The following is a 27,910-nucleotide window of genomic DNA, read 5'->3' as shown; positions in this document are numbered from 1 at the left end:
ATTATATTCAATCAGCCAATGACAGATACTCCTGAAATCAACTGTGTATAATGCGCACCTGTGCACAGACAGGCATTCACATTTCTACACAGACAAGCTCTAAGAGCTGGGAAAGAGCGTCAAGACTGTAGACCTGCACAAGGCTGGAATGGACTACAAGACCATCGGCAGCAAACTTGCGTTTGTTCAGAAATGGAAGAAATATAAAATGACCACCAATCACCCTTGGTCTGGAGTACTGTGCAAGATCTTGCTTCATGAGGTAAGAAAGATCATGAGAAAGGTGGCGGTTCAGCTCAAAACTACATAGGAGGAGCTTGTTATTGATCTGATGGCAGCTGGAACAATCAACAGGAAACGTTATGCTTTGGGGCCGTTTTTCTGCTAAGGGTACAGGACAACTTCACCACATTGAGGGACCAGTGGAAGAGGCCATGTACTGTAAAATCTTGGACCAAAAGCTCCTTCTGTCAGCCAAAACACAGAAAATGGGTCATGGTTGGGTCTTCCAGCATGACACTGAGCCAAAACATACCAAAGCAACACAGAAGTGGCTAAAAAAGAAGCACATTAATGTCATGAAGTAGCCTAGTTAGTTTGAGATGCTCATACCTTGAAATCTGTGGAGGGAGCAGAAGCTTTGAGTTAGCAAGCGGCAGCCAAGAAACCTAAAGGATTTGGAGTTTATGCAAAGAGTAGCTTGCAAACCACGCACTAAGCCATGCTTTGCTTGAGGATCAATTACTTTTTTCATTCAGTGACCTGCAATTTGTAACTTTTATGTAATGTATTCTTTCAGAATTTGTGATTGATATTGTCTCTCTCGTTAAAATGAAACTACCATAGAGACTGTTCATTTCTTTGGAAGTGAGCAATCTTATAAATTCTGCTGGGGATGAAGTAATCATTTCTCTCACTGTACATAAAAAATAGCCACAACACAGAAAAATAAATAAATATTGGATAAAATATTGAATAGCAGCTTGATCACATGCTTTGATATACTTTCAGTCATACGCATATCATCTGTTATAGACAGTAGGATCAGTTTTCCCCCTTTGATTTGAGTCTGATTTGAGATTAGTTAGTATCCAACAGTGTATCATCATCACGCAGTAATTTATTTCCAACAGGTCTACTGGAGCGCTCACTGGGCAGTGACATCCATCTGCATATCTGCTTGGGTTTGATCTCTTCAGGCAGTGAGAGACAGTCAGGGAAGTGGCAGCTTTCACAGCATGGTGGCTCAGACTCACCATGCTGTGAGAAGGAGGTGCAAGTAGAACCCGTCAATCCCCAAAATCACCCAGCATAACACTTGCATCCAGTGTCAGGTTGCCATTCACAAACTTGCAGAAGTGTATTTTTTACCTCATTTTTACCTCATCATACTTTGATGATTCAAACTAAGCTAATACGAGTTGGTTCAGTCGTGTGTGGGGGGGGGGGGGGGGGGGGTTTCTTACTTCTTTAAATGATCCAGACTCCTCCTTTTGTTTTCACTTCATTTTTCAGCCAATTAGCTCTCTCTCTCTCACTTATATTCCGCTGGGATGGTAAGTGACACAGTCCAGTGGAAGCTACGTTACAGAGGCTGTCGACACCATCCAGCAGTCCTGACACATCACTGCCCAACTGACAGGTGAGCTTCTCTCACAGAATGGGAGTAATGAAGACTCAGTTTTTATGCCTGGAATGGCTCCATGGTAAACATGGTAAAACTGCGTTTTCACATGATAAGTACTAAACTTTTTATTCTCTTCACACTACTCTACTTCTTCTCATGGGTTTGTTTGACATTACTTTGAGTTACTCAGGAGTACCAGTGGTATTTAACTAGATTTTCACAGTCAAATAATAAAAGAATCCAGCAGGTAAGGACAGATGGAAAAGAATTATTTGCACACTATTTATTTAATTCTCGTGGCTTCACCTCACGTATTTAGAGTTGATGAGAGCAGACGAAGGAATACTTGCACAACATTTTATTTTGCAAGACCACATTCAGACATTATACACATCGCAACCTTTAAATGGGGTTTTAGTGCAACATTTTGTTTTAAAAAGCAGCACACTAACAATAAATCTGTGCAAAACAACTTTATTTGTTCATATTTTCTAACACACACACACACACACAGACAGCTTTGGTTTTGTGCACAGATCTAGGCTTAAATCCAAAAACCCAAACGCAACAACTTGGTGCACACAACTGCACCTTACCCTAACCCCCACCCTGCATACACACACACCACGACAAACAACCTTTTCAAATACACAATCTACTTAGTATGCAAAATATGCACTGCAGTAAAACACTAGGGTTGAGCTAATCAAATTGTAATGATTTTCCCCAGGAAAACTAATTATAAATTCTTCAACTCCACTCATTCAATAACATAGCCATTAAATCATAATAGCAGGGGAAGAGTCTTATTGATATTTTCCTCACATGAGGAGGCAACATGCTCTCTTGTAAGAAATGAAGCTTTGATGCTGGTCTTTGAGGTTTACTTCAAAGAAAGCATACAGGCTAAATGATAGTGGTGCCGAGTTGAAGAGAGCACTCCAACAGGGCAAAAACACTGAAATACTGACGAAAAAAACACGCATGTTGTATGTAAACATATGAACGTCCATGTACCATCCATATGAAAACAGCAGTAAAAGCAGGCACTGCAGTACAAATGTAGCACACGAAGCCATAGTGACACAGACGTACACACTGCTCTAAAAGTCAGAAAAAAATGAACATTTGGGGAAAATATGTCTTGAAATCTTTTTCCTCATTAATAACATCAAAACCAGTGTGGGAAAGTGGAATTCTATTATTGTCTTTGGAAAACATATAGAAGAAAGCATGACTTCTGTAGTTTATTCTGAATTTTTCTGAATTGTTATAATAGAAGCCAAGAATAAGCACCTGCTTGTTTGCATTGTTTTGCTATACTAACAATAGAATGAATTATTATATTTTTCTTCCTGCCTGGGATCACAACATCAAATGAGAACAAAACAAAGAGTTTTGTCAAGTCAGTCATAGTAGTTGCAAATGAGAATTTGCATAATTCAGGCAGACATCATGTTCATTTATGAGTTACTGTGCTAATAATGTAGTCACAGTACTCAGTAATATTAGTACTTATGTAATATTATATAGGTTCATTATAATGAAAGTAAGAATTGTCAAAGAAGACCTTGTTCACACAAGCCTGGTTGGTCACATGGGAAAATATTTATTCTACAACCAGTTGAAAAGTGGTCAAAGGAGCTTGACTAGCCTGCAGTTGTTGGAGACTGCAGGCTAGTCAGTCGCAAAGATGGTGCTGCACAAAAAACCTCGCTGCAATAGTTTTTTTTGGTGTTAGCAGATTCCTGGGGCTGCCTGTAGTTTGCATGAAAGCCACCAAATGCTCGCCATTTAGTCTATGAGATGGACTGAAACTTGACAAAATGCACCTTCCAAGTAAAAGTTGCATTTCAATAGGCACAATTTTAACTTTGAAGGAATAGGTTTGGCTTGCGCTTTTCATAGCTTCACTAGTATTTTGCAAATGTTTGCAGAAAAGTCAGCTGTGGTAGCAGGGTGTGGTTTTTAGCAGGTTTTTCCCTACTGACTGGTGGCTGCCAGATTGTTCCAGAGTGGTCGAGACGCTAACTTAAGATTTAATGAGTCACCTGCCAGTGCTGAAGCTACCTGCAAATTTAAATGTGGGCTAGATCAATGCTTTCAAGGCTGTCAAGGTCCAAAACAATTAGACCAAAACTATTAAGAGGGTGAGAGCGTTGAGCATTACTGTTGTGTCTAATAATATTATATGCACTGTACTGTATGGTGGCATGAGTACAAGTGGACTTTTTTATTGAATATTTTCATAGATTTCTCTGGGTTTAAACAAAGTTCACTAAGTTGGAATGACAACAGAACAATGTTAATGTTTACTTAATGTAGGTTGACTTGAATCCAAGTGTGAAGAAAGATGAAATAATTAGCACAGCTGGCAACAAAGAAGACTCTTCCTTAATGTGATATTTGTCTTTTCAACATTCTTCTTCCATATTAAACTCATAGTGATGCTTGCTTTTAGCTTTATTCGATACATCCATTGTGTTCATATATGATAATTTTTATAACATGAAATGTTTTTTAATGTGACATGATGAAAGAAGACAGTGGGGAAGTGCTTACAACCTGCTGGCGTCTCAGCGATGTGCACTGGGTGCCCTTCTGCATCAGTGCCTTGATGCAGTGGCTATAGCATTTTGCATTTTTAGATGCAGAGCGATAACAGCCTTCTTTTGAAGAGTGAAAAAGTCTGTATAATGAGGTTGGAGAAGGTCACGGGTTCACTGGAGACCGTGGTTCACGTCCTGTTTGTGATCTATGTTTTTTTTTTTCCCACTTTTTTTCCTTGTTTCAACTCGATTTCTTTCTCTCTTTTTTGTTCTTTTTTTGTATGTTGTTGCACCAAAAATTGTTTCACTAGGTTTAGGGAAAGGGTTGGTTTGACCCTGCATGTTGAAACAAGATGCTTATCCTGTGTGTTTATGTTACTAATTGGGAATGAGAATTCTTTCAACACCTAACCCCTAACCTGTCTCACTATTACCTGGCCCTACTGTGTCAGCACTAATGATCAAGGACACTGTGTGTGTAATTTTCTGATGCCAGCGGCTTTGACCAAACAGTAGAATTTAATTCCACGAGAAACAGGCTACACATACAATGCAAATCCTAAAAAAGACTGGCTGGTGGAGTTTCACATTTAATGTGGTCTTTGCAGACATGTCTGATCAGATAGTGTTTTAAGTGCAGAGGCATTTGTGCCGTCTGAGTAGGTAACCTGAACCAACAACTTACACTGACACCATTCCCAGTTGGTTTCACACCAAGTCAAACCTCGATCTGTGATTCACAGCACTTCACTACAACACTTTCCCACCTGCTGTGTGACCTAAGTAAGAACATTCTGAGAATGGTGTCATGACTGTGAACAATCAGAGATGTTTTCCCACTACTCCCCACCTGATAACACAAACCGCAATGACCTGTGTGGCAATCAGATTCAAGTCTCCAAATAGTAGTTTCAAGCAGGCCAAAGGAAATATGAATGTGGAAGCTTAAAAGGTGGTTCTGTACACCTTACCCACAGACGTTACACCTAAAAATGAGACGTGCAGTTTAGACTAGTTGCATTCGCAAAAGACTCCAAAAATAATACTGCAGTTGGCAGCAGAATATTATGGCAAGAGCTGAATTCAATAATATTAAAAAAGGCATTAAGAGCATCCAGGGAACTCATTTTACTGAAGCCACTAACGCTAATGCCAAACATATTATTTGAGCACAATACACACACACACACACACACATTAAACAAGCTTTGTCGAATGTGGTAGTTATCTAAGGATCTAGCCACAGTACACATTTTTATGCCAAACACAAACTGCACAATCCGTCTAGTGATTCCCTGAACCACTAGACTGTCAGATGAGTGTCAGGTGCGACTCTTAGCAAAACAATGACACTTAATACCAGCATATAAACGGCAGGTTCCTTGTGTAGTGACGCACAGGGAGATGACGCACAAATTATAGCAGTGGCACTTTAATAATTCCCGCAGCAAACATCTATTACGTGAATGTGTGTTTTAAATTCAAGGACAAGAGGGAAATGTAGAAGAACCCGCTCTCTTTTTTCTGTTTTCTGATAAATTATCGTGCATGTGTCAACCAAACAGCCAATAATTGTGCCAGTCTCAGACTGTCATCTCTAATCACTCATTGCTTACTTCCTCGTCAGTTTTGCGTTTCCAAGCTGTTTTTACCCCAAATGAGCAAATCAGTGCACATAATATTAATCTTGGCAAAAATATTTAAACTGGTCTGAGGAAGCTGACGATGGTAAAACGCATGTTTCTTAGAGGTTTGCATCTGTTTTCATTCCTCTTTGGTCTGGTTTGTAGTTCCACTTCACTCAATCCTCTGTGTGTGTGTGTGTGTGTGTGTGTGTGTGTGTGTGTGTGTGTGTGTGTGTGTGTGTGAGAGAGAGCCAGTGTATGCATTTATTAATATTGCTGCAGCCTGTAAGTCGCTTACTCACAAATGTAATTTTTGAGCGCTTGATTTCAGATCTTCACATTTGGCTGTTTGTGCAGTTCGACAATCTGTGCTCCCTTCGGCCTAATTTGCACCTCACACTCTCAAGGCTTCTTGCCACTCACCTGCTTTTTCACACATTTTTCTTTGGCCCTGTGAACCTGTTAAGTCTGTTGCTAGAACTGGTGCGTGACTCTGCCACGATCTAACGCCAAAGGGACAGATATGAAAAAGTGGGGGAAAGCAGTGGAATAAATACAGCATAGCGTTTGAGTGTTGCAGGCAAGCTTATAGTGCATGGTTGTACTCATGGTGCCTGCACTGTCACTGTATAAGCTCTGACACATGGTAGCTGGACCGTGTTAAGCAAAGGCAAAAAAAAAAGAAGAAAAAGAAAATCAATCTTGTAATCCACTACTTGATTGCATGAATACAGAATTGGAAGTTGAGGCTCCTGTGCCATCTGTATGGTGGTGCACTAAGAAAATAATCTATTTAATTTCCCTGGTGGCCGCAGGTGCTATCATTTATCTCATCCAGAGAGACTTCTAAAGTAGATAAATGCACTTCTTAGAATGAGATAAATCTACCTTACCATATGTGCCCCGCTGTGCTGCCTTATGGGAAAGGGGGGGGGGGGGTTGTGTTCCCTCAGCCATTTAATACTCAAGACGCCAAACCTTGGCCAGACGAAATTCATTTCGATCAGTTTCAGTGGGAAACTGTTGCACGGCGATCTGTAACTGCAATTTAATACCACCACAAGAAATAAATGAGAAAGCAAAGTGGAAAAGTCTGCGCTTAAATGGGGTATTTTTGAAAGAACATCACATCATGTTAAAAGATTTGCAGCCATATCAGTTCTTGAGGGCTAATGAGCGTATATGTAGTCTATCTGCATGATCCGAATGAGGCGCTGGACAGCTAACATAGCCTGACAACCCTCTGCATGTGTGCTCGTGCATATACGCGGTACGTTTGATCCAGCCGCACAGAGATAGAGTCGTGATTCTGTCCTACGCTGTGCACACACCCCCTGGTGTTTTTGAGTTGACATTTTAATTCCTACTTGCGTGACTGTGCTAAAGACTCTCTGCCCCTCCTTTAACGTCACTAATGTTCTCTGTCTTTGTCTCCTCCTATTATTCCTCCCTGTGCAGAACTTTCCTTCTTTACTTGTCCTTTGTTTCCTTTTCTGCAGGGCTGTCAACACTCCTCACCCTAAAATCTTCTTTCCTCCTCCTCCTCCCCCTCCTCCTCCCTGAGGACTTGCATCTTGCCTATCACTAACATTTACTGGCAATACAATGTACCTGCACTTGAATCTTTTGACCCCTCACCCTTTGGGACTATGAAGTGCTCTATAACCACTCCAGATCCTCATTGGTCACAGATGCTCATGACAGTTTTAGCTTATATTCTGTAGCTGAATATGAGCCTATGCATAATTCATAGAGTCAAGTCCTATGGCCTTGAGTGATGCTGCTGAGAAAGTTAAGTGTAGAAAGCACCCAACCATGGGGGGAGGTCTGTGTGCAGCTGCCAGCGCAACAGTTTGCGCGTCATAATATTTGATCTTGGAGCTAATTGAACTTGACATGCATTGGGGAAAAGTGCATCATGGTGTGTAGTAAAGAGAAGTAGGACTGCTCTGGGTTTGAGCTTGTTCCTGAAATAAAAAATGCATTATTTTTTTAAAGGGAAAATCTGGCTGCTCCAAGGGATTTCTAATGGGTCTGGTGTGTGAGTAAGTAAAGGTGGGCTTGCCTGTCGCATTCAAGTATGAACCTTCTCTCTGTTTTTAATGTGGTGTTTTGTTTTGTTTTTATTCCTGCTGTAATACATTTCTATGTCTGCATACCTCACCCATACAACCCACTGTTTGACGGAGCAACAAATTTGCAGCAGAAGGCAAACAAAGGGAAGAGAAACAAATCACGTGGAGCTAAAGGGGTGCAGTGGTTAAATCAGGAGTCGGTACATGAGCTCCGGCATTGGATGTTGGGGTTTTTTTTTCTCCCAAGCCAGTGGGCAGAAAGAGTGGGGTGAGAAGGGGAAGAAATTATTAAATGTGCCACAGCCACAAAGTGCTCTTGGAGTAATTAAGTCGACAGCAGCTTGGCTTGCTGCTCCATTTTGAGTGTGTAATGTTTTTCAACAATGACAGAGCACGGCAGAAAACTGGCCTGTCGTCACGCTCTCTCTCCCAGCTAATCCTTTTACTGCTGACCACTCTGACGGGGTGTGAGTCCAGCCCTACTGCCTGCCTGCCTGCCACTTTTCTGGGGAAAGAGAAAAAATAAGGGCGGATGGGGGAGGAGGGATGAGAAAAAGCAGCCTGTTTGTTTTCCAATGTAATGTTTCACTTTGTTTGTGTGTGTGTGTGCGTGTGTGTGTGTGTGTGTGCGTGTGTGTGTGTGTGTGTGCGTGTGTGTGTGTGTGTGTGTGTGTGTGCGTGTGTGTGTGCGTGTGCATATGTGTGTGTGTGTGTGTGTGTGTGCGCGTGCGTGCGTGGGTTAATGTAATGTTTAATTTCATTTTGAATGTGTGAGATTTCCATTGCTTGCCTGTGGGGTTACGTGCCAGCAAAGATGTTGGTGCATATCTTGGGTAAATGTTTATTCGGTCCACAGTGAATACACTCCAGCCCCTTGTTACTTACAGAGAGGGTTTTTAGCATCATCTCAGGCTCCGAGCCCATCCACTCTGCTCTGGCCACAATGGCTAATCCTGACATAGGCAGCGGCGGCAAGCAATCAGCACTCGCGGCCCAAAACATAATGGAAGTCTGCCTGTCTGGCTAGATGTCTGTGTGGATGACTGGCAGGCCAACCCCCTCGTCTGGATGCTTGCCTTTCGTACCTCTGTGGCTGTGCTGATGGCTGAGTAGACGGTGTGTTAGACAATGTAAAGTTATTCTGTCAATAAATAAGAAGTCGAGCGCATCCCAGAATTGAAGTAATCAGCTAATTACAGAAAAATGTAAGAAATGCTTTGGCATCTCTCAGATGGTTTGAAACACTATCTAATGAATACAGAGGGAGATTTAGTACGCAGCATTTCCATATGTATGTCTTTCTTTCTGCCTTGCTGCATTTTTTTGAGTTTCCGCAGGGCTGATGTGCTGAGCTAAGACAACTGGTCAGTCCAGTATTCCTAGTTCAGCATCTCTCAGGGATAATTCATGCTTATAATCTTTGAACGGTTAGGCGAAAAAAGAAAAAAAAAAAAGTAGTTACACATTTCAACAACATGGTCGGTTTATTCTCCTGTATCACAAAGCACTGATTTTCAGCATGCTAGCATCGTTGAAAGGATATCAAAGTCAGTAAATCCATCAGACTGAAATATCTCAGCAGCTGCTTAATGGATTGTCATGAAATCTGTTACATATGACAAGCATATAATCTTTAAAATGGTACATGTGATAATTGCTAAACTTGGTTTATGACCAACTTCCAGTGTAATGAAAATGGGTTTAATGCTGATTAACAAATATAAGCTAACACACAAAAATAAGATGGTGCTGTTAGTATCTTGTTGCCTGCTAACACTGGAAAGATGTTCTTTTGAGAATATTAGCATTGTTATGCTACTTTTTTACTGTCACACCTTTCCACATGCTTACTGGACCAAAGTTGCCTATTCCAGCAAACGCACCTATAGTCACATGAAGAAAAAAAAAACCTGTGCTCTCTTTCAATTTCAAGGTTATTCAAATTAGGACCTAATAAGAAAAAATGATCAGGTCCTTATCAGGTTCACCATCCTGACTTCTTTCATACAAAGCAGTGTATGAAAAACTGAGTACGTGCTTTCTTCTTCCATGGGAATCAGGAGGGCAGCAGTAGTAGCAGAGTAAGAGCCAAGTACTGATAATCAAATATACTTGATTAAAAGATCATCAGCAAGTGTGAGCACCGCTATAAAACCAAGGTTTGGCAGTTTGCTGGTCTTTAGGATTTAGGTGTATGTTAGCATAAAAGCAAAAAGCTCTTTAGGAAGCACTTGTTGCTGCCTATCTGTCTGGAAAGGCCTATAAAGCCATTTCCAAACGATCTGAAGTCCATCATTCTACAGTGAGAAATATTATAATACACAGTGCAACAAAACCCGGCATATGAGCGCAAACACCTCATACCAGCTGTGAAGCACGGTGGTGGAGGGCTGAGCTTTTGGGCTTGCTTGAGCACTTTGCAGCAATTGAGTCGACCATGAATACCAAAGTATTCTTGAGGTGGATGTATCTGACAGCTAAAACTTGACCTGAAATTGAGATGTGGAGCAGGGCAACGCACAGCAGCAAATCTCTAACAGAATAGCTGAAAAAGAAAAGAATCAAGGTGCTGTCAGTCCAGACCTCAACCTGATTGAAATGCTCTGCTGGGACCTTATTGGAGCTTTATTGGCTTTTATAACTGAAGTAACTTTGTAAAGAAGAGTGGTCCAAAATTCCTCCACAATGATGTGAGAGACTGATAAAATCAAAAACAATACAATTACTTGAAGTTATTGCTGCTACAGGTGGTACAAGCTACCGATTAATGAGGTGTAATCACTTTTTCACACACTGCTCCTGTATTTTTATTAAATAAATACGATTTAAACTATGCTGTGATGATCTACGTTGTGAGGGAAGCAGTCAAAAAGCAGGGATGCCCAGACTTACCCTTTCCCAGAGTCTCCTCCCTTCAGTGTTTAGGAGTAGGGGCTCTAGTCGGAGCCCTTCTCACATTACATGAAAAGCTCATTTCTGCCATTTGCTCACACTGTCTTATCTTTTGATCACCACCCAATTTGCAGCCATAGGAATGTAAAATGACCAGCAAATCACTTAGAGCTGCTAATTCTCACTGCCCTGGTGCACATTGGAGAGCATCACTCAACTAAGGCATTAAAATGTCTCCTAAAATAAAGCGGTTTTGAGATTAGATTGCAACGCTCATTTCAGCACACATAAAATGAATAAGTGCTGAATTTTATTCAGGTGCTTCAGCTCCAAGGCCCTCACAGTTATGCAAAAACATGCAAGACCAAGGCCCGTTGTTCACAGTCAGTGTGTAGAAAGGCAAATTTTATGTCTCCAAGCCAAATGCATTCTCCATGTGTACCAAACCCTCGTATGGCTCTTTTTACTTCAAACACAAGCTCCTGAGTAATATTGCCTTTAACTTGTTGTGTTTTGCTTTAAAACACTGTAAAAGACATTTTTACCAGAAAGCTGAGCTGAATTATAGTAGATGTGTTTTTCCTGCAGTACCTTTCAAATATTGGATCACAGCAAATAGTCGTTAATGGGAGGAAATAGGTCTCTCCCTAGGGCTTGTTGCACTGAAGCAGCCCCAGTGCCTCAGACCTCTCTCTCTCACACTCTTATTCACCCACTCTCATTTTCCTGTTTTGTCTCTCTCTATTATGATGCACTTTGACGCTTAGACTCCACTGCTGTTTGTGAGAATGCACCATTGTGCACGCTGAAGCTTTCCCATAATGAGGCCAGAGGTTGTCAAGGGGAGGGCCAGGGGGGATAAATGGAAAGATGTGAGAGAGTCCGGAAGAGGTGGATAAAAGGGAAGAGAGGCAGATGAACTGGCAAAAGAGCAAGAGCTGTGAGTGTTTATCGGGGAGCGGTTAAGAGCTCTGCTGCGTGCCCAAGGTCTGCTGTCACAGCTTGAGAGAGCCCAGCCAATAGGCACTGCGGTTGCACAAACTTAGAGTTCAAGGGTCACCAAATCCTATTTAACCTTTCCATCTAAAAAGTGACATATTATTTAAGGCTCGCATCGCATCACCTGAGACGTCTCCATTCTCAGGGATTTAAGATGACTGTGTAGCTTCAAGGGTGAGGCCACAAAACAACACAGCGGTACACTCGGCTTCTTTGCAGAGCCACAAACAAAGATAAAGTCCTTTCATGCCAAAGATCTCTATTCCTGTCTTTCGTCGCTCAGAGCTGTGTGAAAAAGATACTGTGCATAATCCAGTCGCATCCGTATGCAGCCAGTTTCAGAGCGATAGAGCGGGAGTAAACAGGATTCCCTCCGGCTGTTGCTTTCACCTGCTGGACGTGGACTGTAAAAGAAAAACAAGGCCACATTCACAGAGCTAAAGGCTTTTCATGCAAAGGACCGGCTTACAGTTGAAAAACTTACAGAGGGATGAATTAAATATGACTGGATGAATACCACATGACTGTTTGTGCAAAGGATCCAAAATATTTATGAAGGAGAAAAACAACAATCGTCACACTTTTTGGTGATTTGTTTCTATTTTTTTTAAGAAATAGAAACGAGTTTGACATGGATGGAGCTCACTTGTTGTTGCCCCATCCGTGCATGTGAAGTCTTTTTTACAAAGGCCATTGAAAGCTCATCGTTTGTTCATTTTATTTATTTTTTAATTTGTGGATTTGTTTTTAAAAATTAATCTGCAGTTATTAGATTTTCATGCTGGCTTCACAAAAATATTTCATTCTTGTCACATCTATTCTTCCTGTCATGCTGGCTTTAATTATGGATTTAGATATAAATGTACACATATAACACACACACACACACACACACACACACACACACACACACACACACACACACACACGTTTACCCCTTTTCCAACTTGTTTTTTCATTTATTTGCACTTTAGCAAGCTTCTGCCTTTCCTCCAGCTGACCATCTCTCCTGTATACCAATCTCTAACTACACGCCATCAACAGCACCCAGAGGGCTTCTACATGCAATATTGAAGATTTCCATTAGAGCTGAATTGTTTGTGGGGTGGGGGGTGGGGACCTTCAAGAGTGTTTTGTGCATCAGGAAACGGACATGAAGCTTCAGCATCCTCACAGAAAGGAGAGATGTGTAGTACGGGAAGAGGAGGAAATAGGGAAAACCTCAAGGGTTTGATAAAGGAAACAAAGCAAAAAGATCAAAATTAAATAAAACAGAATGCAGTGTAACAGTACATAAAATATCAGCATGCGTTGCTCCCATTTCACTTTTATTCTCAGGTTTAAAGTGAGTTTTCTACCCGTGAGAGTGACGGTGAGGGAAAATCCAGCACAGCGGGGAACGAAACTCATCCTTTGTTTATTTGAATGGCATAAAAAGATTCAAATACACAGAAATATACTTGAACATATTGTATACTACTTAGTACAACTACCTGGTGATATATCTCTGGGGAAGAAAGGTGATTTAAGTAACTTTGAACGTTGCATGGTTGTTGGTACCAGAAACTGTTGATGTGCTGGGTGAAAATGTCTTATAGATGCGGATGAGGAGGATGGCCTGATTGCTTTGATCTGACAGAAACAAAGAGAAGCTCAAATACTTCAAAGAACTATTAAGTTAGAACCAAGGTATGCAGAAGAGCATCTTTGAATGCACAACACATTGAATCTTGAAGCAGCTACAACAGCAGAAGACCACACCATGGCATGATCTTAAATGAGGCGCGAATAGGTGAAGAATCCACCAGACTGTCTGTGGACAGAGCCCACAGCAGCACCAGCCCAATACTCCACCTGAGAGTACAGAGAGAGGATGAGAGCAATAGAGGGCAAGAAAATCAGGCCTGCCTGGACCATGTCAGGTTCAATCTGGTAATAGCAAGGTGTGTCTAATGAAGTGGCTAGTGATTGTCTACGTTCAGCAAACACTGACCATTTTCATATCCAGTATCCACGTGGCACACAAATTACAGTCAATCAATTACAGATACTCCTGATCTCAACTCATTATGCATTTAAAGCACACCTGTCCAGCTTCTCCACCACTGTGGGCAAGACAAAAAGAGCTGTCAAAGGACAGACCTCCACAAGGCTGGAATGGGCAACTAGACCATCAGTCACAAGTTTCGTAACAAGGTGACACCTGTTGGTGTAATTATTCAGAACTGAAAGACATATCAAAGGACGATCAGTCGTTCGCATTCTGCATTGCATGCATTCTTGCATGTACAAGTCTTCAGCTTTCCAAATAATTCAGAGAAGGCTTTGGAAAAAGTGCTGTGGTCACATGAAACCAAAACTGAGCTCTTTGGCTTCATCTCAACCCGCTGTTTTTAGAGTAAGAGAAATACTGTGTATGACCCAAAGAACACCATTGTCACAGTCAAGGATGGAGGTGGAAACATGCTGTCGGGCTGTTTTTCTGCTGAAGGTATAGGATGACTTCACTGCACTGAGGGACCAGAGGAAGAGGCCATGTACTCTAAAATCTTGGATGAGAAACTCCTTTTCTCAGCCAGAACACTGAAAATGGGTCATGGATGGGTTTTCTAACATGACAATGTAAAGCTTATTTCAGTGGTTCAATCCTATAGGAAAGGTGGAGGAAGCTGGAGCAGCCAAGAAATGTAGATTTAGATTTAAAGAGTTCTGTAAATTTATAATTTATATATTCTGTATTCAGTTATGAAGGCTCTAATTATTGGTTGCGAGCTGCCGCTTAGATGCTTGTATCTGCCCGGGGCTGTTGATGGGTCTGTATGCAATGATGGGCGTAGCTGCGGGAAGTTTATTGTTTTTTTTTTGTTGATGAGTGAGTATAGGGGTGGGATTTAATAAGTTTTCTTCGTCCCACTCCTTTTTCAGGCAAGTTTTGTTTTTTGTTTTGTGTATTTTATGTTCAGTATAGGTATTTGTTGTGCCTGAAAATGAATAAATGAATGAAATGAATGAACCTGGTGACCAACTACAAGAAATGTCTGACCGCTGTGCTTGCTAACAATGATTCCTCCCCCAAGTTATACATTGATTTGCAGGTCATTAGGCAAAGGAAATATGTGATCCCCAAGCAAAACATAACTTTAATGTAATGTGGTCTTTCTGGATTTTTGGTCGATATTTTGTCTCTCTCCATTAAAATGAAACTACAATAAGAATTAGAGACTGTTCCTTTCTTTGGAAGAGAGCAAACCTACAAATTCAGTGGGGGAGGGGTGTCAAATAATTATTTTCCCCACTTTAAGTGTTTTACTACCAGACAGGTGCTCAGTTTCTCTCTGTGCCGACTGATTATCAGCATTTTCCTGCATAAAACTGCATGCTGCTGCAGCTGGACACCAAGCTGAATGTTGTGAAAGGAAAACCAATTTGCAGTAAATTTGAGGTGCACAAAGAACAAAATGATTGGCTAAAAGATGCTAAAGCTAAGGAAAAATGCACTTGGAATTGGATAGTACTTTTCATTAATATTTTTCACATTACATTGCATAACTACATTGCATTTGCATTACAGCCATTTGATTAATGGCTGTAACAATTCTAACATTGTTAGAAATGTTATATACGTAATTAATCAGATGCAGACGGAACGTCCCCCAGGTCACAGTACATTGATCTCATTCATCAGCTGACTCATATAGCTCTCTTTGATTATGTTTGTATTTGAAACTCCAATATTTATACCTTCTCATTTCTGTTTTTATCTACACTTACCTCTGAGGAAAATCTGACTCTTAAGAAGAAGTGCTCCACTAATGGTTCATCTGTCTGCTGGCTGGTGAGTAGAGATTGTGTATTCTGTTAATCAGTGATTATATGCTTAAGTAGCAACCTGCAACCAATAGAAACAAGGCTAACAAAAGGTAACCAAAACAATGAGCTGAAAGACACTAAAGCTGCAACGACTGCAAAGTCAGGTGATATTTTGATACATTTGTCATCTTTTTTTTTTTAAATCTTTTACACAGTCATTGTTAATTTAAGACGTATAAGTGAAACAGGCCACTAAATTCAAACAAATTATGGGTCAAGCAAATACTGATCAAACCAGTTGGGAATAAAGCCACGGGCCACGTCTTGATCTACAACAGTGAATTCAATTCAAACACAACTGGTACCTGTGCAGAAAAGGAAGCATAATAGTGAAACTTGCCAGAGAAAAACAGTTTAACACTGTGTACTTTTCACGCTTAATTCCAATGTTTCAGGGTTGGAGTGTCTTGCAGAACTTATTCCATCAAAGGCTTTAGACACAGTTATCTAACGAAATCAGCAATTAACTGCAAAGAAGCAGAGACAATTCAGTGAATAAAGCAACCTAATTAACTTCCACCATGTGAATGTTTTTTCCAGCAAAACACTTTTGATAGTCGAGCAGATTCTCTAAAACTGTGTGTAGATGTAGCGCGAGGCAATGTGCTTCTCTCTTTGTGTGTCTGCAGATTTTGCTGTTTTCATTAGACACATAAGGACTCACCACGTCCTCTGTCCAGCTGTGAAAGTAGAAACTAAGAAGCCTCCAGGTGCATCGATGTGCAGTTAATTCTGTAGCTAAATGCTCTTTCCTGCTCATACGGACGCACACACACAACCGCCTCCACAAGCACACACATAAGCGTGAAGGCAGTCTTTCCATTTACTAGCAGTATCAGCTCCTGAGAGGCACTTTCCTTGAATGCCTGAAGTAAAGTGTGGGCTTCTTTTCCCTACCATGTTAGAAGCTGGAACAGCTGCCTGTTTTTGCCCATGCATAGTCACATAATGCATGTTTATAGTGTTGTGCAGTGAATTTGAATGTCTCTCTCACTCGACTCATCTAGCTTTCTTTGAATAGATTCAAACACATCCTGTCCCAGGCACACACACACACACACACATCGGTAGTCATGCATTTAGCTGTGGCCCTTTAGGTGGATACCCATCTCAGCAGGTGACAGCTATAAATCGAGCCCCAGGGTCAATGGAGGGATAGAAGAAAACCCCTTTCATCTTCCTTTTGACTTCTACTCAGTCCTCTGCGCTTGCTCTCTCTCCTTGCTTTTAACTGCACCTTCTTGTGTGTGCAGAATTCTCAAAGCTCTAACACACTTGTTCAAGATTCTTCAAACCTTTTTACAATAGGCGTGCCGGCATGTCCTTGTTTTGCTCTCTCTTCTGCCCTCTTTCCACTATCACCTTTCATTCACTCAGATTTGTTTGAATTCTGGGCGAGGGAGCAAAATCCCCAGCAGATGATAGACTTGGGCCTTAGAGGGAGCAAGTCACTGGCGCCATGCCTCCTGGACCAAAACTCAGAAAGAATTCTTGTACTTGTTGAATGTTTTGGCTCTGTGCATGGGCAATCACGCAAATCTGCTTTCCGCTGGGGCTCTGCGGGAGTCTATTTATGGTTGGCCTGATTGGAGAATAATTCTCACTCTTAAAGGGGTCGTTTCAACTATTTGTGATCTGTGACAGTTCAATCAATATGTGGAAATATGAGCAACTCATTCTCAGAGTAAGAATGCCTAAACAGAATGCCCTCCACAACGGCATATTTTTGCTCACATTTGAAAAGCACGGAGGGTTTTCGGCTCTATTGAAAAACTTTTCTTTTAAACGTTGTACAAATCGCATCTCCATCAATGCCTCTCTCCTGCCCTCATGAACAAGACAGTATCCAAGTGTTTTTCCTCCTCTCTTAGTCCCTGGGGAAAGGAAGCCCATTCCCACCCACGCATCCCCCCCCATCACCAGTTCATCATCCATCTGGGAGGCAGGATAAGCACTGCATGGGACATTAGGCCCATTACCCAATCACAACATGTTATCAGCCCCGGCCCACCAACTCTCCTCTTGCTCTCACACCGTGCTCAGATTTACTGGAAAGGACACTGTGCTTAACACAAGCTGCGAGGGAGCATTGGGGCTGTATCACACCACTAGATTGTCTCTCCATGTCAGATGTGTGTAGCTGTATTTCTGCTTTCAATTTGAAAGTCAGATTATCTTCATGAATGTATAATGACATTTCTAACCCTCCAAAGGGTAAGCGAGTATAGCTAATGGCTGGATGGATGCATATAAATAATGAAAATAGGCACAAGCTTATATGTTTCCATTTGTAATGAGATCTTGAGAGGTTTAAAATACTTTTTTGGAGAGGGGGCGGGGCATTTATAATTGCAGGCCTCTACATGTATGAAAGATTAGAGTGAGCAACTCTATTACATAAGTGAGTTTAAAATGCACAAATATGCCATGTATGCCAAATAGCAAGCGTTCCAGAATAAAGTTGATGTATGTAAGATCATAAAAATGCCAGTAGAAATTGCTTACCTGTTTACTTGTGGCCCGCTCTTAGCACCCAGCTGGTAGCCTGGACTAAAAAGTAAATTGACCTGCCTATTGTGACTTTTACATAATTTCCACCATGGCTGAAAGAGTCCAATAATTATTAGTATAAATGACACAAGGGGAGGATATAACAAGCTTAAGATTGGGGTTAAAGAAACACACACACACACACACACACACACACACACACACACACACACACACTTTTTTCTTATCTCTTATTACTTACAGTTTGTAATATACAATTGCCCTCAAACCCGTCAACTGAATTTCTTTTCAGAGGCACAAAGTTTTCAAATCTGCAGAGAAAGTTTAGTACAACAATTCCTTCTCCTCTTAAATGTCCCTCATTTACTTAGTTATAAATTAGAAATTTAAATAGAAATTGCAAATATACTTTGCAGAATATGGGGAACGGACAGAATGAGATTAAGTTTAGACAGGTTGCCCTGGCAACAGACCTTAGAAAGGGGAAGTTCTTGCAAGCTGCACAGGAAGTTTTAGTGCACAGGCATATTAATAAATAAGACACAGAAAAGAGGAACTTTGCCATATAAGGAATGTTGGTATCGAAACTGTGTGACGTCTGAAGTACAGAAATAACACCATATAAGACACATGTTGAGATTCTAATGTTAGAGATCCTGCAACTGGCGTTTGGGCGGTGCAGGGGTCTCTCTCTTCTGGAAGATGATTGAATAAAAAGAAATATAAAATGTTTTGACCACTATGAGTCGGGTTTTCTCTGTTCTATCATGGGGACAAAAGAATCGGAGTTTATAGAATAGTCACAACAGCTAGATGTCTACAGAAATGTTCAATTGTAGCTGCTGCAAGAGCTGAATCGCAGTTTGTTTTTAATACTGTTAAAAGTGCAATCGCTATAACAACAGGGAGCTTCAGCACATCAGCAGCTGTTTTCATTATCTGCAGCGCTGCAAGATGCTGATGTTGGTAAGGATTGTCTTCCTGGTGCTGAGGCTGCTATATAGCACTGCATATGGTTGGAAATAGTGTTCCCAGTATGGGGAATGGCTGTTGCATGTTAACCAAGAAACAAGAAAACACAAACAAAACAAACTATTTGGTTTTTTGTAACAATTTTGACACACAAAAAAAACTGTTTCTCCATAGAAAAAAAAAGTGTACACATTTTTGACACATTACATGACTCTGGTGTAGTTAATTATTTAATAGTTAACTAAATTAACATTTACATTTGTGTTGATACACACGCAGGCACAGCTACAGTGCTTCATGATGATTTATACTGTAATGTACAGACCCTAAAACATACAGAGAAAACAATCAGATGACCCCCTCTGAGCAAGCGTTTGGCGACAGTGGGAAGGCGAAACTCCCCTTTAACAGGAAGAAACCTCTGGGAGGTGAAGCAACCAGTCCAGAGGTTAAAGAAACTTTGTTCAACATTTTATATTTTAATCCAATATTTAGGTCAGTTCAAATGTAATAAATTAACAAATCTTTTGCTAACGTTATCTCAGAACTCATTTCTGCACAATCCTTCCAAAAAGTTTTTGTTTTTTTTCAATTGTCCATTCTATACCTTCGACAATGATTTCAATATTAACTGCTTGGAATTTTCTAAAAAAATAAAAAAAAAAAAAAAAAATTTAATAAATAATAATCAAATAAATCTACTTAAAAGATTTGAATTCTTCCCAAAAGCACATAGTGTGCAGTAGTCTGCCAGAGTGAAAAAGGATGGTCACAAAAGAAATGCATCAAGTGAAAAGATGAAAAGATACCTCCTACAATACATTAATTATTTAGACCTTGGCTAATGTCAGGGAAGAGAACACACAGATAAAGCTGAATAGACCCTGTTAATAAGAGTAAAAGACTAAAAGAGGACAATTTACCACACAAGTCCTTTAAGTTCCTGCTTTCTTCAAAGTTAGATTTTACTGTCGGACTGTGGGACTCTGCAGCGCTGCTCCCAAACCAAGAGATCCTGCATAGTCTGTTCATAAAGCTGACAGAAGAAGTTGTATCCATGAAATATTGGCTATCAACAAAGCTTACAGTAGGAACAGTGTTTATCAGCGTATCTCAGTGTGTATTTGTGTCTCTGAGTAGTGTGTCTGTGTCGGTTCTCGGGGGTGGGGATCCGACTGTCACTCTCTGACATTGTAGCCTAGATCTAGCGGGGATTTAGTGTTTTTGATTCCACAGTATGAGTGACCGTTGGGCACACAGGCAGGACAGAGGGTGTAACCGGCCTCAAACCTCCAACTAATCTACTCATGGAATTATCTCCTGCTAAAGGAGCTTATAGAGCCACTGTTTACCCCAGGGGGGACCCCAGATGTACAGTAGACTCCACAAACACATTGATAAGGGAACCCAATGCGACTTGCTCTCAGAATTATAGCCTGGGATTTCATTTACCCATCCAAGACAAGCCAACAAGCAGATTTGGGTAAAAAAAAATAAAAATAAATCAGATCTTCTTACATGTTTTAGCAAAAAAATAAGGAACCAAGGAAATCTGCACAAGTTCAGCTGTGCTTCTCACATACAGCCCCCTCCACTGCTGGATATTTAATACGTTAGTTCTTTAATGCATTAAAAAATAAATATTCTGTCCCACTTTGCATGCTGAGATGGTTGTATTGCAGTAAGCTTGTGTAAGCACAAGGCACACCAACTGAGTGCTGATTCCAGTTTTGCCTGTCCAGTATGTTAACCGGTGGCTAAAACACGGGCTAAATGAATAAAGTCTCACAATGGATTTGAACAAATTGCATATTTTGGGATTTTGCAAAAAAAAAATTATCAGCATTTTTTGGGGTATCAGGCGATACAGCAGCAGCATTGAGCACTGACCTGATAATCCTTAAAACCTTCACATTTCAGTTAAAGGTTTAAAAAATAACAATGGCTCTGGACATGGTAAAGTCTATTTCTCAGTTTCAAAAATACCTAAACAACTGAAACTTGGTATAGATGTCCATGGCACACACAGAAATAATGAATTTAACAATCTCCTGACTTTCACTCTACTGTTACCATGAGGTCTTAGATCCCTTAAATAGCATCATGAAGGGAAATGTAATTTGAGCAGTAGACAGTAGCGGTTTTTGATACGGGCGATTGCCCGGGACGGCATCGTGGTGGGGGGCGGCATCACGGGCATCGGCCAAAAAAATAAAAAATAAAAAATTGCTCGTACTCATGCTGCCCCGACATCATGCCAGCGCATATTGGGAATGGCATAGGCACCGATCGGTTTTCTATCACCCATTTGCTGGGAGTAAGGGCGCCCTCCGTTTGCGAGGTGCGCAGGGAGGAGAGGGCAGGGCGGCGGGGGATTCTCTGGCTGGCTGGAGCAGCATCTAATAACCAACTCGTAAAATAAAACAAAATAAAAACAAACCAACAAACAAGAAAACAAAAATAAATTTAAAAAAATAAACTGCCCTCTAGTGACACTACACAGCTATAGCATGAAGAACTACAGGCATCTACAGGCTATTGCACTGTCATGGTGGCACCTTCATGCAGAGGCTGAGTACCCTTGTATGGAGTCCTTAAAGAAGCCAAATGCTGATTAGCTGGAATGTTGATATGGAAAGGAAAGGGCACAACCAAAGAGGAAGGAGAGGAAGAAGAAACAAACAATACCTTAATGACACTCAGTTTTCACTACTTTTTAAAGTAATTCTTTGTTCATTATAATTTCTGCATTTTTCATGACAAAAAAAAATCTCAGCGAAAAGACCAACAGCAGCACAAACATAATCAAGGGAAGCTTATGTTTTTGGCTGACATTTTTTTGACACCGCCTTTGAGCGGGGGCAGACAGCTACAACATGTAGACACGTGTAACACCAGTGCAGTACTATTTAAGATGCTGACTAGAGCTTTTAAGCCTAAGCACTGCTGTTTGTGGCTCCAGAGAGTCACTAGCATGGCTCTTCCTGTAGCAGGGTTAGTGGTGTGAAGATGATAGCATCTTATTAGTCTTTGTGCATTACCTACCCACTCTCTGTTCTTTCTTTATGATTTATGTTGTTATTGCTTATTGATCTTTTGCATGTTGTGTGCATGTGCATTTTGGGACAAATAATAAATAAATAAATAAATAAAAGACCTTTTCAGTTTAGTTAATTTTCTCAAAATGTCAAAAAAAACGAGTCTAAAATAAAAGTCACACTTATAAATACTTGCAATCTCACAGGTTCAACATTGCGGTTTTTACACAACATGTCTGTTGTGCCTTCTTCCTGGCAAGCTCCTCTCCTTCCCTGTAGTTTTCACACTGTGATTCAGCCAATTGGCCAAGGTGTTGATATGAGCCACGACAGCATATGAAAGCATGAGGTGATGAGAGCACGTGGGAGGCTTTGAGATCCAACATGAGCTGTTCATGGGTGTTTTCTGGCTGTTTTTGCTGAGTCCTCACTCCCACCCTTTGGAGGTGAAAGCCAATGAGTAAGAGGGAGAGGAGGGGGGAGAGAGAGAGAAAGAGTAAGCCAGGCAGGGATGACTCTCTTACATAATGTCTGCTGCTGCTGCATGACACGTTTGGTCACGTTCCGAATCACTACTCCCAAGTCCATCACCAAGAGGTGTGTGTGTGTGTGTGTGTGTGTGTGTGTGTGTGTGTGTGTGTGTGTGTGTGTGTGTGTGACTGACAAAGAGAGATGATGCTGAGAGGTTGGTCCGCAGTCCTGCCCGCGGCTGAATGTAGGGATTTGTTATTGATTGCACAGCTGTCTTCTTTAATTATGTTTCCATCCAATCAACGCAAAAGGTGACGAGAGCCAAAGTGACATTTCTCCACTCTGATTACTTGTCTCCTTTGTGGCTATTCTGTCCTCTGCTTTGACTTAGTGCCACACTGCACCCATCTGCACTCGTTTCACTGGACATTTTAGCTAGTGCGAGCATACGCTTTCATTCGTTTCGGGATGCACAATGGCACAAGTGAGATAAACCAGGAGTGTGTGCAAATACTTAGGCTGATCTATCTAGGATAAACAGTTAAGCCGAGAGGAGACGCTGTGCAGTTATCACCAATGGGGCTGTGAAAGAAGAACTCAGCTTTATTTTCCATTCACACCATGTTAGAGGACTGACTGGGACAGCATTCAGCACTGCTGTTTGTATAATCAGTCAAAAACGTGACAAACCATGTTAGAGAATGTGATTCTTTGACAAACTTGCTTCTGGACATAAATGACAGAAGTCAGTTGTGATTCTTGTGTTTTAGAGGCTATTTTTAAATTCAGTGACAGGCCAGAGCTAACGATTATTCTCAGCAAACCTGGAAAATGCTTTCAGCTGTTTGGACACTCTAATTCTAAAAATAAAGTGTTGGAACGACACTTTAAGTATAAGTATTATCAGAGTATTTATAACCACTCTTTAATTTTTTTTACATCAAGAACCATAACAAATGTATTTATTTACATTTACTTTTTAATTTAATGCATAATTTATAATAATTATGAACTAAATAATGTATCTGCTGCATTTTAACACATGCAAATATTAAACCCATGTTCCATTAATTATTGGAAACTTTAATCTCATATTCTTGGCTGTGCGCTGCCCTGCATTTCACTAAAGACTTCCCATATTATGCTAATAATTACATGGAATGATTTGATGGGGACTGTATCAAAAGAAAGTCTATTTTCTTTATAAATAATGCCAAATCACATTATTCTGCCAAGCAAACTTTTTTGGAACATTATTCAGAATTATGCAAATTGCTGTGGCAAAAAAATGCATTGGAACAGGCAGCCTCTTCCACTCTGCAGCTTCAGTACTGTGCAGTGCAGCGGGTGTATTTCGAACACAAAAGTGCTTGGGTGTTCAAATGCTCAAGTTGGTTCAAACTTCATCAGCCCTGCTCTTTGGGCAAATACTGCAGATAACATAAGAGATATTAATGGATCTGTTCCTGGATTGGAAGCATATTTGACTATCCGCCTCCTAAAATCCTCTTCATATCAAAGCAGCAGTTGAATTAAATTTTATTTATATCCCACCAAATCACACCAATGGTCATCTTGAGGAGCTTTATATTGTGAGCTAAAGACCCTACAAACAGTAAAGAGAAAGTGCTTTGAGATACTGGAAAGCAAAGACTCCCTTTAACAGGAAGGACCCTCTGATAGAACCAGAGGAGGGGCATCCATCTGCTGCGATGCACTGGGGGTGAGGGGAGGGAGACAGGTCAAAATGCACAATTTAATAATAATTAATGATTAAATGCCGAATGGTGTATAAACACATGGTGAGTGAAAAGGAAAAACTCATTGCATCATAGGAAGCCTAGACCTATTACAGCACATCTAAGGGATGGATCAGGGTCATCTTGTGCAGCCATAAATATAAGCTTTATCAAAAATGAAAACTTTAAACCTCATCTTAAAAGTAGAGACAGTGCCTGTCTCCCAAAGCCAAACTGGGAGCTTGTTCCACTGGACAAGGGCCTCCCAATCTACTAGGCCACCCCATCTAAACCAGCAGTCTGAAAGCAAGTTGCTCTATTTGGGCTGATATGGTACCATAACAAAGTGTATAGAGTGTTCACAGAAATCCCTTTGTGCATGGGAAAACACTATCAATGTAATTTCTATTGAGTATTATCAGGGCTTCAGGGCTTGTGCATGTAGATACCGTGTCCTTTGAGTGGCAAAATGAAACTGACCTCCGCAAGCCAAAAACAAATTTAGCGAAAGAGGATTCACGACAGCAGTGTGTTTGTAATTGTGACTTTTAGTGTTTGCCCTGTTAAAATTGAACGTGGCACTAAATCAAATGTTCCTCTGAATAACAAAAGCTCAGGACATATGAAATGGACACGGCTGGATTGAGCAAGCAGTAATTGAGGTGGTTGCAGGCCTGAGCTAACAATGGAGACGGTGCAATGCGCTACTGTCCATCAAAATTAATGACAGCGCCCGCTGATTAATTCCAGGTCAAAGAATATTACAAACAAATTTCTGCAACCACCAAAACCTGTCTTTCATGCTCTGCCTCTCTTTATTCATGATTTATTACAAGCGCTCCTTGTAACGCTGTCTTCCTATTACTTTCCATCTTTTCTACTTGCTTTCCTTTTCTTTGTGCCCTCGGAATGAGTGAGGTGTAGAGGTAGCTGCATCTGAAAGGCATAATTGAGTCCTTGAATTCTTTATGGGAACAATATTCCCCTCTGACTCACCGCATTCCCACATTAGCGCCACAGGATTCTAAGAGCTTTTATATCGGTTAGTCTTTAATTTCCACGATATTAAATTGCTTCACAGCTGTTGGCAATTCATGTTCTGGCAGTATACATTCAGAGCTCAATTCATCACTCAAAGCAATTTGAAATTAGCTGAAGCATGTCTCCGTCTACAAGGGGAAACCACATAAACACCTGTCCAACACTTGAGACACAATCTTGACACTATTTATCCCACTGCGCTCGTTAATTTCATTTGTCTTGTCTCGTACAGTGGGGGGAAAAAAGAGTATGTCTGGTGGAGCTGTAAATGTGAGAACAAAAAAACAACAACTGAGGGACACTTTAAAATTCTTCTTCCTCAGCTGGAAAAGCAGCGTGTTCTCCGAGGAGTGCCATGCTCCCTTCGTCTCAGCCATTTTTGTTGTTTGGGATCTCACCGGGACAGCGGCTAACTGACCCCCATCCGTTTCCATGGGGACAGAAAAGCCATTTCTGCTATTACTGAGATTAGTAATCTTATCTGCTTCTGTTCTATTTTGGAAAAGCTCATGTAGACTATCAGGGGGCCTACTGCTGCTTCTCCAACAGCTATTATCATATCCACAATATCTACATCTCACATATCAAACATCAGTACCTATACCACTACTGCTAAACCCCAGAGATGCACTTTCTGGCATCACAGTTATCTGTTTTCCACCACTGCCGAGCCAGCGTGTAAGCAGTGTTCCCACAGTGACAACCAACCCACCTTTCAATACATTTTGGAGGCCCACTCCCACCCGATGTCAGTTATTCCAACTTTGGCCCGAGCAGTTTTGTGAGGTCTCACTGGAAAAGGAATGGATTTAAATTTACATTTAAAATGATGCAGCTGAGTAAATGCGTTTTAAGGAAAACTGTGAATAAACAACAAAAAATAAGATTAGTCCAGTTACTCAACCTTTGAACATGTTACACCCAAAAATGACAAACAAATGCACTCCCCTCTTTAAATCCTGTTGTTTGGGCACAGAGTGCATTTCAATTTGTCACTTTTCATGGGCGGAGCAGTAACCGAAATTACATTTTGACCAATAGTGTGAAACGACACATTTAATCCCTACCAACCCAATTTTCCACATCAGTATGTTGGTTGAATGCATTCCTCTGCAGCAGGCCAGTGCATATGTTCTTTTAATTTAAAGCCACGGCCAGTAGAATATAAAATGTCTTGAATTTACCTCTCCCTCTTCAAACCGAGCCCCACGGTACGCCTGCTCTATGCAGCGATTTGAAAGATGACTCACCACCACTTGTTTCCCCTTTTGCAGACTGCAGAGTGGAAAGTCATTCTGTACAGTAAAGGCACAAAAGCGGTGATGCAAAGACGTTATTATAAATATTGAATACAGTGACTGAAATAAACTTGCACAAATATGAATTCCTTTTTTTTCTCCTCACACTTTCTGCAAGCTTACTCACCAGCAGTGGTCAAGAGTCTTGACTTGGCTTTTTTGTGCGGAGGTTGCATGTTTGCACAAGTTTTCTCTTTGCTGGAAGTGTGATTGTGTTGCTTTATGTGCAGTGAAGATGAGAGGATATAAAAACTATGATTTCCAGTTCAATATGAGAGTAATTATGGTAATAAGTTATGACATGGTGTCATCATACTAGAACAATACTATCACCACTAAATTTGGTCTCTTCTTAAACGATATAACTCTTTCTGCCTATGTGAAAAAATTGATGTTTGGACATATAACATGTGCCAGACGTGTTAAACTGTATTCTGCCATCAGAATTCTTCTTCTCTCACATCCTCCCTTTATGGATTGTCACAGCGGCTCCATCAGCCTCCATCTCACCTTATCCTTGGCATCTCCCTCTGTAACACCAACCCTCTGCATGTCCTCCCTCATGACACCCATGAATCGTCTCTGAGGTCTTCCTCTTTTCCTCCTGCCTGGCAGCTCCATCTTCAACTTCCTTTGTCCAGTCTCCACTCTCCCTCCTCTGCACATGTCCAAAGTGTCTCAGTCTGCCACCTCCAGCTCCGTCTCCTGTCCTTTTGTTAAGGGCCACCATCTCCGAACCATACATGGTTTTATTTTTGTAGCAACAAAAGGTGCCACTTGCCCTGCTCTGATAGAACAAGCTCATTACTGTGCCCTCTTATGTGACCATGGTAGCTTAAATACATATTTGAACAAGGGGTATGTTGATCAAACACTGGATAATGAACACCACCACACATCCTGGAACTGTGAAATGTGAATAGAAAATATGTATATACAATGTTATAATTAAGAACACCATGAATAGTCTTGTAGCTGGGGATTGTAGATGGTTATATGTGCTGCCCTCATTTTTACAGCTACTAATGACCTCCTCTTCACTCTCACTGCTCTCTCCTTCCCTCGCTTTGTAGACTGAGTTCTCACAATCCCCCGGGGGGCCCGAGAGAGAGTCTGCGTGCTCCGAGTGATGATCAGCAAGTCTTAGAGAGATCCCGACAGCCAATCATCTGTCTTCCAGTGGCGGGCGTCCTGCTTGGCTTC

General features: G+C 41.0%; 1 long non-coding RNA gene across 1 annotated transcript; it reads left to right on the top strand.

The window, feature by feature from the left end:
- On the top strand, positions 1-27,910 carry LOC146557492 (uncharacterized). Its single transcript, XR_014888476.1, has 3 exons — positions 1-262; positions 1,516-1,642; positions 27,781-27,910. It is a non-coding gene; the product is annotated as an uncharacterized LOC146557492 (long non-coding RNA).

This window comes from Mchenga conophoros, linkage group LG15 (assembly GCF_057382185.1).
Source record: "Mchenga conophoros isolate Kocher_MC1m ecotype Shallow Benthic linkage group LG15, M_conophoros_male_GT1.1, whole genome shotgun sequence".
Taxonomy (NCBI): domain Eukaryota; kingdom Metazoa; phylum Chordata; class Actinopteri; order Cichliformes; family Cichlidae; genus Mchenga; species Mchenga conophoros.
This window is presented reverse-complemented; position numbering and strand designations above follow the sequence as displayed.